The following is a 12,334-nucleotide window of genomic DNA, read 5'->3' as shown; positions in this document are numbered from 1 at the left end:
TCTACAAGACAATTTTATAGGAAATATCAGAAAATAGTTTAGTGGTTTTAGGCTAAAAAGTCTTCGTATATCGCAATTTTTCGTTTGTCCTCGTAACAAACATAAGCGTACAAATTTATATAACTTCTGCTTATCAATAAGTTTGTAGATCCTACTTCGAGAGTGTCGGGTTTTAGGGCGAACCTGCTGACAAAGTATCTGTCCGTAGTAGTTGGTACAATCAAGTAAAAGTGTCACAATTTCATCATCCCATAGCTTACTAAATATTTCAAATGGTGTGTGAATATCGCCTTCAATCGTTATTTGCTCTCTCAAAGGTTCTTCACAGAAACCACTAATATTGGCAACATCACTATGCCCTTCAATATCTGGTTCTTGAATAATATCATTTGGCTCGTGTGAACCACCTGGCTCTTGTAAATTGACATCACTTCAGTAGTTTTAGTGTTTCTATTATCAAGATCCGAATCTGCTCTGAAACTTTCACCACTTGCTGAATGACCCTGCTTCATCGTCTGTACTTACTTCTTCATACAACCGCAAAAGCCGCTTTTCCGCTTTAGAATCCATATTATTATCTAAAATATCATATTTTTATAAAATATATTTTAGTATAATATTTATCAACAACTTACCTCAAGCAATACAAAAACATGGTAAAAACAGTATCAAAATATACACTTTACGGAAAATAGAGGAACGTTACTTGTTTTATTAACGGTCTCTAAGCTACTACTAAGGGCTTCCCAATAAACAACTATTATACGAAGTAAGATGCCTGAAATGTAGGCACCCAATTTTACGATCTGTCTACAGGGACACAACAAGTGATTCTAGCTAAACCTTACATAGTTTGCGAGACGGTTGTCACCGCTATGTATTTCTAAACAGAGGACGGGTATAGCAGGGGTGTCCAGGCAATGTTTTAACTACGAGTATTTAATTATTTTCGAAATTTTCACATTCACTCCAATGTAATACTAGCACTCTTGTCTATACCAGCGCCGCCTTACTGACAAACCAAGTAAACAGGTAAAATGGTGTACCCAAATTTCAAGGTCGCTCAATCTCGATCCTTCTCCTGCTTTATAGGTCTTCGTAGTCGATAGATAGTGTAATAATATACATATTATCACTTATCAAACCAGTGTTGTTGCGCGCTAACTCTATTTTACTTAATCTTGATATCTCGAGTTTTTAACAGCTGTCAACCGTAATGTGCGACCATTTTTTCTCAGGCAACCTTATATCATCATATTAAGAAAAAAGTTAACTGTAATTATATAAAATACATATAAATAATATAAAAAAACATGCATATTCCTCATGAGCAAGGTATTTTATTTAAAAAATAAATGAAAGAAATAAGATTTTTTTTTCAAAAATTAATTACTATTAAATATTTCATAATGAATTAAAAATATTTGCGGCCACTTTTTGACTGGCAACCTATTATCACTGTATTCTCCTAATTTTAGTAACTTTTAAACTAATTCACTCATGAATCACTCAAATTTTAACCACATTTTTAGCACTATTAAGACTCATAGACATATAATAAAAATAGACTGATCGTTGCAATATATTAACGTTCCCCCAGTGTGACAGAGAAAACTGACACAAAGCAGTCCCTGCATTGTCGCCAAGGTAACCAATCACGACAAAGATTGTTACTTTGGCCAGTCAACCACAGCGCATGTTATTAACTGCGCCGTCATTGGACTCTCGGCGGAAGTGTGCTGCAAATGCTCAAACACGATGTGTATAAAAGAGCAGCACATCTTCCGATCGGGATCCAGTCGTCATACACTACTAGCCCTGTGAGACCTTGTTGGCTCGGTGTGCTACCACGCTACCTTTGAGTTTTATTATTTAACCAATATCCTGCTATCGTCGAAGACGTCAAAATCCAAGAATAGTTATCCAATTTAGAAGTTAAATCATCAAGAGTACAAGAACCGGCGTGTCGACTACAAAACGCTTCCTGGCAGTAGAACACGACTTTCTGAGTCTTCTATTTCAAATTGTGTCGAACTGACCACAGCGTTATTTGGGCCTGTCACGGTAAAGAGCGAATGAAAGCCCCGACGGGGACTTCTAATTGCTTTTCCGATCAGGTTGAGCTGCAATAACACTTCGTCTCCAGAAACCTTATGCAAATAGTAACTATAAGAATTACTGTTAGCGAAAGGTAGCAACACGAAGCGACTGGCAGCAGGAAGAGTCGACATTGCCGGCATTCTTGTGCCTCTCTCGAGGAGAGGGAACGCGGCTACACGAAGTGAGACGGCCGACATCTCTGTGGAATTTGAGGTATACACTACGCGTCAGAGTTCTAACACAGATTAAGTCATTGTAAGAAATATTGTCTGTAAGAAAGCTCGAACTGTTAGAGAATTCTGATTGCCGGTGGCCCCTCATCTACCACAAAGGCTCGGCGGAACTTCTCGCCCGGTAGAGGCCGGTATCCAAATTTAACTCCTTGAAACGAAACTTAAGATCCTCTTCGAGAGCGGCGGTCGTAGATCATCCAGAAACACCTGAAAACCAGGAGGACGCTACGGCCGCACGACAGCATCTTTTTATAATGGGCTTGGTTGATCGACCACGTGACGTTCCATTGGTCATTTAAGTCACGTGGTCAAAAAATCCGTCCCATTAGAAAGATATGCGGGGACTGCCTTGCGTCAGTTCTTTCTGTCGCACTGGGGGAACGACGCTGTATTGAAACGGCTCAGTCTATTTGTTTTATATGTCTGTGATAATACCATACTTTGCACGCAATATCAAGGTTGTAGGTTTATTTTTACAATAGTTATTAATATTTATTGAAAATTAGGAATGGTTAGGTTGTTTGCAATTTTCTAAGCAACATATTAGTAAATCGAGAATCAAAAATCGCCATTTTAAATCATTAAACGTATTTTATCAAATAATTACCTCCAAATCCGTTCAAAATGCTTTACTTTTTACCAGTGCACGAAAATTCTTGAAATGGTGCATTTTTGTCTTAATTGTTAATAATTTAAAAAGTTACCGAACCCACTGCAGGATACAAAGCGGTTTGGATTATCGAGATCCATAAAACTGAAAAATATTGTCAGATACCTAACCGGATCAAAGTCACGGAAGCATTACCTTATTTCTCTCGACTATACACAACAAGAACTTGAAAAGTTGCGTAGATTCTCCCAATACATACAAGAGAAATTCCTCATACCACCAAAACTGAAAAAAAAAGTCGTGGATGACAAACCAAATAAAGAAAATATTTATTCTTTTTGAAATATTCTCTATAAATAAGTAGTGATATTGTTTTATATTCGTAGTTTTTGTTGGCCGCTTATTTTTTTGCGAGAAAGTTTTATTTTTAATTTAATGACTACGGATTTTCACTTTGTTTCATTTTTTAACTGTTTCCGAATTCCCGGCTGTCGATATAAAAAATCTATTTCTTTTTCACAACCTCGTAAATTTTAATAGTCCTAGCTCGTTAATAACTAAATTTATTATGCATAAATAAAATTTACTAATATACTTAATCAAGATATTAACGACGAGTTGAAAAGTACCGATGTTGGCATTGTATTGAATGAACAATTAAATTTTGGCGAGTGTATTGAAGTGATAGGTCAACGAGCTTAAGGAATCTTGGACAAAGAAATCCTAAACACTCTTTGAGTGCCAGATATACTATAACATTTTGTAATCCTATTGTTAGACTGGCTTTTGATTTTATGTTCGTGGTTAACATTATCATCATTGGGCTATATAATTATGAGGTAAGGGTACTTTTTTGAAACGTTTTCTATTTGAGCTAACCTGTAGAAAGCTATAACATCGAGTAAATTTTATTTTTTTTACTTCTAATGCATTCTTCGTTTTGAAGGTTGACGATCAAGGCCAGGTGTATTTTTAATCTCATTGTTCACGTCGATATAACATCTCATAATCCGTATTTTCAATCCTAAATCAAAGTTTTAAATGCAGAATACTCGTCTCATATTTATAAATGTATGTATTCTAACTACACAACGTTTTTCCATTTTGGTATTTTCAAGGATATTAACGTTCTTCGAACCTATCACATGTACTAGTTTTTTCTTCTGTGGAAAGTGTCCTATTCTACATTGATCGTACTGCATAGTATCGTTTTATTGTGCATATTCCATTATCTATGATCCAAGAACTCGTGACTGTAGGTCTGCTATAAAATAATCTCTCCACCAATACTAGCTGAATCTTTTATGTTTCCTGATATGCCCGCGGTTCTCGTACCAATTGATTAAATTTTCTCATAGAAACAGTCAGTTGCACTCTGGTTTTACCTCAGACCCTGATTGAGACCTGTTTATCTGCAATGGGGGACGTCTCTGCTTACTCCCTTTATATTTTCATTTGTGGTTTCAGAAAAGTCCCACGAGTTGGGAATAAGGGAATAAATTCTGTCATTTCATCCATACCGTGCCAATGCTAGAATCCTCCAGAGTTTGCTCTCTTGGACATCACTTAGACAACATTTTTCCCCTATTTAGACCCTCACTTAGACCCTCTGGGTCTTAATTATGGGTCCTCTGGGCACGATAATGTTACACCGCCTGATTGAAGAGACTGTATGATGAGTCAGTTGTGCTGCAGTTATCTCGTCTGGAGAAGATAGTAGTCAAAGGAAAACGGAAAGGAAGAAGGTGCACTGATGAAAAATTACTTAATATAAATCTTGCATACACAATCTTGCCCAGGCAAAAATGCAGGCATGTAGAGAGTTACTCCAGTGAGTAACTTCTTTACAATCGATTCAATCTGAAGAAAATTTAGATTGGGTCAACAGGCTTCAAATATGGCCATAAGGATTCAGATGCATTCATATATGAAGGGAAGTCAGACAGAGATACATTTTATTTCCGCTCATATTTAAACTGTACTCGGAAATAACTTTGGATAGCCACTACAAAACGTATTAGCTCATAGAAGCCTTACAGAAAATACATCCTATTTATTCATTGTCCTATTAAAAACCCACGATACGTTACAATGTTCTAGTAAATTTAGTAATTTATTTTGTACTATGTTGTTCAAATGTTGACTTCAACTGGAAGTGAGTGAATTTACTAAACAACCAAGCACACGTGCTATATATATATATATATATATATATATATAACGAGTTTATTACAGCTGCCGCCGTTTCTCGCAACCTAGCTTCCAACGCTTGCGATCGTTCCAGTCATCTACTTGTAGACCCCTATCTTCCATTGCACCTTTTACTTCTTGTCTCCACGATCTTCTTGGTCTTCCCTTTTTCCTGCGGTTGGTGGGGATCCACTGTAACATTCTCTTTGGTCATCGTTGATCATTCATCTTTTCTACATGGCCATACCATTTCAGCCTTTTGCATTCTATAGTTTCCAGGACGTCAATGTCTATGCCCATACGCTCTCTGATTTCAGTATTCCTTACTCTATCTCTTCTAGTGAGTTGGCAACATCTTCTCCAATAATTCATTTCCATTGCTTTTATTTTGGATGCGTCATTTTTATTTATTACCCAAAGCTCTGAACCATATTTAGCAATGCTGTCTATGATACTTTTGTATATCCTAATTTTTGTGTTTCGGGTGATGTGGTTATTCCAAAGTATACTATTCAGTTGACGTATTGCTGAATTTCCTTGACCAATTCTAGTAGCTATTTCTTTTGTATTTCGACCATTGTTTGTAATGTTTACACCGAGATATTTATAGCTATCAGTATTTTGAATTTGTTTGCTTCCTAGTTCTAAGTGCTTTCCTTCACCTTCCACTACTACGTACTCTGTTTTTGATGGATTAATTGATAAGCCCCACTTAGTATATTCTTCATCTATTTTTCGTAACATGTAGTGGATATCATCTTGATCTTCTGCAAGTATTACTTGGTCATCAGCAAAATGCAAGCTGGACAGTGTATGGTCTCCAATTTTAACACCCATAGGTTCACATTTTCTTTTCCAAATATCCAAAACCCCCTCCAAATAAATCTTAAAGAGTGTAGGTGCAATGCAGCAGCCTTGGCGAAGTCCTTTGGTCACTTTTATCTTTTTTGTCACTTTTTGTCAAATCTTTATTACACTCGTCATATCATCGTACAACTCCCTTACAGCATTAATGTAATCAGTGGAATATTCTTGTCTTCTAGCACCTGCCATAGCTTGGCTAATGGGACACTGTCATACGCTTTTTGAAGATCAATAAATACCATGTGTGTCTCCATATTATGTTCCAAACGCTTTTCTATTGTTTGTTTTAGGCAGAACACATTGTCTATACAAGAACGACCAGTACGAAAGCCACTCTGATCTTCAGCGTCTTCCCAGCAATCTTCAATTCGGCTTTTAATTATCTTCCCGTAGACTCTACAGATTGAGTTAGTTACACTAAGCCCTCGGTAGTTCTTACAATCTTTTCTGTCGCCTTTATTTTTGTATAGATTGCTGATATATGCAGTTTTCCATTCCGGGGGTAGCTCACGTGCTCTTAGCCAATATTACGAGCCAGAATAACTATGTATTGGAACAAACTAAAATACCTGCATGTAGTTTATTTATTGTATTACATTAGACACACAATGTTTAAATATAAAATATGTGAACATTTTCATTAAGTAAGTATATTAGTACATACAGTAATTAAGATAAAAAGAGACAAGTTTAAACTAGCTAATTACACTTACTTACTTTATCGTGTCCGGGCATTTATAAAATTTCGGCCCAGTATCGGACTACGTCGGTTCCATCTTTGTTGACAAGCAACAAATCTTCGAGGGTACATCGATGTGGACAGTTTCTGCATGTAAGAAGTTGTTCCATATTCTGTGTTTCTCCACAGTCACAGTTCACATCATCTTGGTCTATTGTTCCCCATTTTGCCATGTTTGATTTTACTGGAGCGACCCCCGTTCTTATCCTATTCATAGTTTTCCACGTTTTAAAGTTTGGGGACTGGCCGGTCCATTGAACCTGGGGAAGAGGAAAATACTCAGGCGGTTCATCCTGCACTGTTCCAAGGAAGCTTTTCTTGGATTTTAGTCGCATTCGTGGTGTTCGAGCTTTCTATAGGACATGCCGCTCGTCCGTTCTTTTTCTCTATGTGCTCTGCGACACCTCTGCGTGTTGAGGGTTCTGCCAAACCCGCTGCTTTATGTAGATTTGAGAGTGGCGTTGGTTTCATGCACCCCGGTACTATCCTGCATGTCTCATTGTCTCATTTAGCGCAGTATCAACTTGTTTGGTGTGGGCAGATCTGCTCCAAACGGGGCATGCATATTCAGCAGTTAAGAAACACAGTGCCTGTGCCGTTGTTCTTAAAACACCAGGACGTGCACAACATTTACTTCCCGTTAGCTTTCTGAGTATGCTGTTCCTAGTTGTTACTTTCCCTCTCGTCTTTATGTAATGTTGTCTGTAGGTGAGGGACCGGTCCAGAGTTACTCCAAGATATATAGGTTGGTTTGTGTGTTCTAATGTATTACCATTCCACGCAATTTGGAGTTTTCCCTTGGTTTCCTTTGCGCGAAGCTGGAAAGCGCAGACTTGGGTTTTAGAGGGAGTACGCTCTCATTGTTTTCAAGACAGTTTCGAGTTTCTCCTCCACTTCTTCAAAACTATTTCCTTGAGCACATATTGCAAGATCGTCAGCATAGAAGAAGAAAAGTGCGAAAAGTTCAATCATCACAGAATTAAATACCATTTACCAAACAATGTTAAAGACATTTTAAATTCAAAAAACACTATAGATAACCTAGTTTTGTTTTTAAAAGACTTTAATTTACTAAGCAAAGTATAACTAACTGTTCCAGTTCCGCTAATAACTTTATTAGGTTGAAGCGGGTTTTTGTAAATAAAAAAAAAAACATCCAAGTTATTTAGATATTTTATCTATCCTGCCGTCGCCAACATGAAATCTTCTAGCCTACCATTGTGTGTTCGTTTAGTACATTCTTCAGCGATGTGACCAGCGTTTGTACATCTTGGCACTCACAAAGTAGAGCCATTTGTCTAAAGAATATGCGCACCTACCATGTTGTGGTCGGACTTTATTTAATGTAAATCATGTTTTACATGATAAGTCGAACCTGGACAACAAAAGACTTCTGTTTTATTTCCGTTATGTTAAATCTCCATTTGCGGACAAACTCTCCTATTTTTTTTCCAAGTCTTCTGTTAAAAGTTTGCGGAATTAACTTAAATTTTCCATGTTTTTTCCAATTATTCGCGTGCCTTAAAACCGTCATCGTTGTATATTTATTTAACGCAAATAAAAGTGTGTTTTTTTTGTTTTATTTTCTGATAATTTTTTAGACACATTATTTAATTCTAAGGCGGTACGAGTCAGCTAGTATTATATATAAAGAATGATCAACTTACCCCAAGGAAATATTTAACGATATAAATAAATTTGGGAAAGAAAATCCAGCTTAAGTAGACGAAAAAGATTATAAAAAAGCACTCCCTACATCTGCATTGAAGTAGAACTTACATGACAGAACGGAGTTGACAACTGAGAAATAAATAAAAATAGTATAAATGAATAAAATCGAAAGAAATTGAAATTAAATAATTATTTAAAGAAAAGTAACAAACGTGCGACATTGGTAAGGTTACAATTTAATATAAAACCGCAAAAATATTGTGTTTCTTTCTGGTATTTAAACGTACAAGTTCTGATTAGAATGCCATTTTCTTAAAAATAATTGAAGTAGAGACTATATAATTTATAGTAACAATAGGTCGCGGGAGAATGAAAAATAATAATGCAAATAGTTGATATTAAGCAATTGTTTTGACCAACAGACAGTCTCTTAATGACCACACTAAATATAGCAAATGACATACGAGTTAGAGTGCGAATATACAACCTACATATATGTTCCAGAAGCCTCACCGCCGCTCTAAAAATAAAACAAACATACACAGTGCGTTTGCAGGTCGTCGCAATTCGATTTTGATGAAAATTTTCACTATTAGGATGACTCACCTAAAGTTCCCACTAAACCGATGTTTTGTTTGGTATCTAGTTATTATTTCGTAAGTATACTTTGATTATAATCTACGATGAATAAGTTCTCAGACCGTATTGGTAAAAATATTTTTTTCGTACATACTTAAAGACAGTGAAGTTCGTTAACAGAAGAAACTAATGTGTCTCACCAAGGGATGACAAGTGCCTTAACTTCCAAAACCCAGCAGTATGGTATGTAACATGTACAAAAATCTTCTTTTCATAGATAGTACAATTATTTTGAACTGTGGAAACTTCTGTTATCTGCCATCTCCTCTCACTTTTACTATATAGATATTACGTCGGTCAATAAGTCCCTAGTCTATCTAGTAAAACAACATTTTTTTGCATAAATTATTTTTTATTCATCAAAATAATCTCCTTTATCGACGATACAATCATTCCAACGCTTTTCTAATTTTTTATGCTGCCCTTGTAAAACGAATTATCCTTGCCTTCAAAATAGACTTCAGTCTCTGCTATTACTTCCTCATCGAAGCGATATCTCTTGCTACGAAACATTTTTTTAGATAGGAAAAAAGAAGGTATTCTTCGGGGCCAGATCGGGACCAATTCGTGCAATTTTCCATCGTTTTCGTTCTCCATAACCTCCAATTAAGGCCTTTTCTTTGCGATCTCGGTCTTCAAGCACTCCACTAAACGAGTATAGTAATCGCTGTTGATTGTTTTTCCATGTTTCAAATAGTCAATGAAAATAATTCCTTGTGAATCCCAAAATACAGAGGGCATAACCTTTCCGGCGGTTTGTTGCGGCTTTGGTCATTTTGAACGGTTTTCTCCAGGTGCTATCCACTCAGATGACTGCTGATTTGATTCTGGAGTGAAGTGATGGATTCATGTTTCATCCATTGTGAAATACCGACGGAAAAACGACTTATTCCTATTAAACATGTCCAAACAGCGCCGAGACTCATCAATTCGTTGTTGTTTTTGTTCTGGTGTGAGAAAATGGGGCACCCATTTGTAAAACAGCTTTCTCATATCCAAATGTTCGTGTATAATACGCTACGCTTTGGGTCATCTATCTCTTGCAACCTCACTTTGCGGTTTTCCATAATAATTTTCAGCTTTTTTTCGATGTTTTCGGGAATAGCTGTCTCATTTAACCTTCCAGAGCGCTCAGCATCTGTTAGTAACGACCGCATCTGAATTCAGTAAATCATCATTTACTGGTTGTAATCGATGGAGCAGAGTTCCTTTAACACTTTTTGAGCCATTGCTTCTTCTTCTTCCTCTTTATAAGCAATTCTGCTTGTTCATTGGCTGATTAATACCTCTATGGAAGGTTGTCACTCAATTTTTTGCACGGTCGTCCGATACTTCTTCTGCCGATTGGTGACTTATCTCTTGCTATTTTGACGACACGGGTCTCCTCCATCATGCGTATGTAGTTATTTCATTCTTTCTTCTATTTTGTGTCCATTCATTTATAGGTACACTGTACGTTACATTTTCTTCAAATTTCTTCACTTCTCTTTCGATTTTTCATCGTATTTCCTGTAATTCTTTTCAGTACTATCATCTCTGCCGTTTCCAGCAGCCTTTGCGTTGTGGCTGTGTCGGGTCTTGTTTCTGAGGCATATGTCATTATTGGTATTACACTGGCTTTATAAATTCTTGACTTCATCTCAGTGTTAATGTGTCTGTTTCGCCATATAGTGTTATTAAGGCATCCTGCCAGTCTATTTGCTTTTTGTACTTGATATTTCACTTCTTTGTCCAGGTATAATGATGTTGTATATATTCTTATAACGTTTATGGGATTGATTCCATCAAGAGTTTCATATAGTGGAACTCCAGGTAGTTTACCTCTCCTGCTTGTGATTAATTACTAGAACTCACTAGATACTCATAATTCCTTTATTGGTTCTCTAAGTACAATAATAGAGAGTACCCAGTCGACGGATGACAACACTTACTTCGACCGTTCTCATTATTCTTCATTCTTAATAATAATCTTAATCCCGTGATTTCCAGCTATTTAACTCACGTGCGTTTGTTGATATAATACTGTTTTTACTTGTTTATTTTGTACACATTATTTAATAAGCTTTTGATTACATTGCAAATTTCACTAGGTCAGCGTGCGTCCTCATTACACCGATATTTTCAATGTCATAAACAAACAATCGCGTTTAGCAATAATAGTGTAGTTGTTATTATAAGGATTTTAAATTTTAAACTGAATTAGGTTATTTAGATCTGATGCTCAATTTAATCCCGTTACACAGGTCTCCATAGCTAGACAGTGTAATTCCCAGTTATTTTATTTCCATTACTTGTTCAATACTGATGCCATCAATTTCTATTTTACATCTGGTTGGTTCTTTGCTGACTACTATTGTTTTAGTTTTCTGAGATGAGATTGTCATATTAAATTCTTTTGCTCTTATGTTAAATCTGTGGACCAGTCTTTGCAGACTATCTTTATCTTGGGCTATCAATATCTGCGTAACAGAGTATTTTGGTTTGTTTCCCATGTTATTGTTATCGCTATGATCAAATTGAAGAGCATGGGGCTCAATAAATCCTCTTGTCTTATTCAGCTGCCTCTTTCTATAGGTTCTGTAAATTGTCCATCTATTCTGACTTCCATTTTTTTGTTTTGGTAGATGTTTTCGATAGTTTTTATAACATTTAGGGGAGCTTCTCTATTATACAGAAGATGGATTACATCTTTGAGTCTTACTCTGTCAAACATTTTCTTTAGGTCAATCGGACACAGAAATGCTGGTCTGTTATACTCTATTGATTTCTCAGTAATTTGCTTTATAACGAATATTGCATCTGTACACGATCTTCCACTACTAAAACCCTGTTGTTCACCTGCTAAACTTATCATCTGATTTATTACTTGTAAAATTTTAGTTGTAAGTTTTAGCGTAGTATTTAACAAGTTTATACCTTTGTAGTTTTCTGGCTGTTTTTTTATTTCCGTTTTTGAATAGTAGAATTAGTTCGCTCGTGCTCCATTCTTCCGGTATTTTATTGTGTTTTATAATTTTGTTAATTAATGTTGTTAATTGTTGTGTCATTGGTACTCCACATTATTTCAGTAACTCGTTTGGTATCCTGTCTTTACCTGCTGCTTTTCCGTTCTTCAGTTTTTCAAGTATTTTCCGAACTTCCTGTACATTTATATTAAGTTCTTAATTTTTGGTAATTTCTGTTGTTTCCGGTTCTAGCATCGTTTGTTATTCCTCTGCATATAGCTTTTTTAGGTAGTCAATCCACGTATCCTTTTCTATGTGTTTTGGTTCTATTAGTTCCTTTACC

The 12,334-nt window shown here is 36.1% G+C and overlaps 1 protein-coding gene across 7 annotated transcripts in view; it reads left to right on the top strand.

Annotated features, from left to right (window-relative positions):
• The window catches only part of Mical (Molecule interacting with CasL), a 148,509-nt gene that overhangs the window by 3,537 nt on the left and 132,638 nt on the right, over positions 1–12,334 (top strand). The window contains exon 1 of one of the 7 annotated variants that reach the window (XM_072528969.1): positions 8,947–9,063. The exons of the other annotated variants lie outside the window; for them this stretch is intronic. The gene's annotated coding sequence lies outside the window, so the exon portion shown is untranslated. Of the gene's footprint in view, positions 1–8,946; positions 9,064–12,334 lie in introns of those variants that run through there. 7 annotated transcript variants of the gene reach the window in all.

This window comes from Diabrotica undecimpunctata, chromosome 4 (genome assembly GCF_040954645.1).
Source record: "Diabrotica undecimpunctata isolate CICGRU chromosome 4, icDiaUnde3, whole genome shotgun sequence".
In the NCBI taxonomy this organism is placed as follows: Eukaryota; Metazoa; Arthropoda; class Insecta; order Coleoptera; family Chrysomelidae; genus Diabrotica; species Diabrotica undecimpunctata.
Note: the sequence above shows the minus strand (reverse complement) of the source record. Positions and strands in the feature narration are given on the sequence as shown.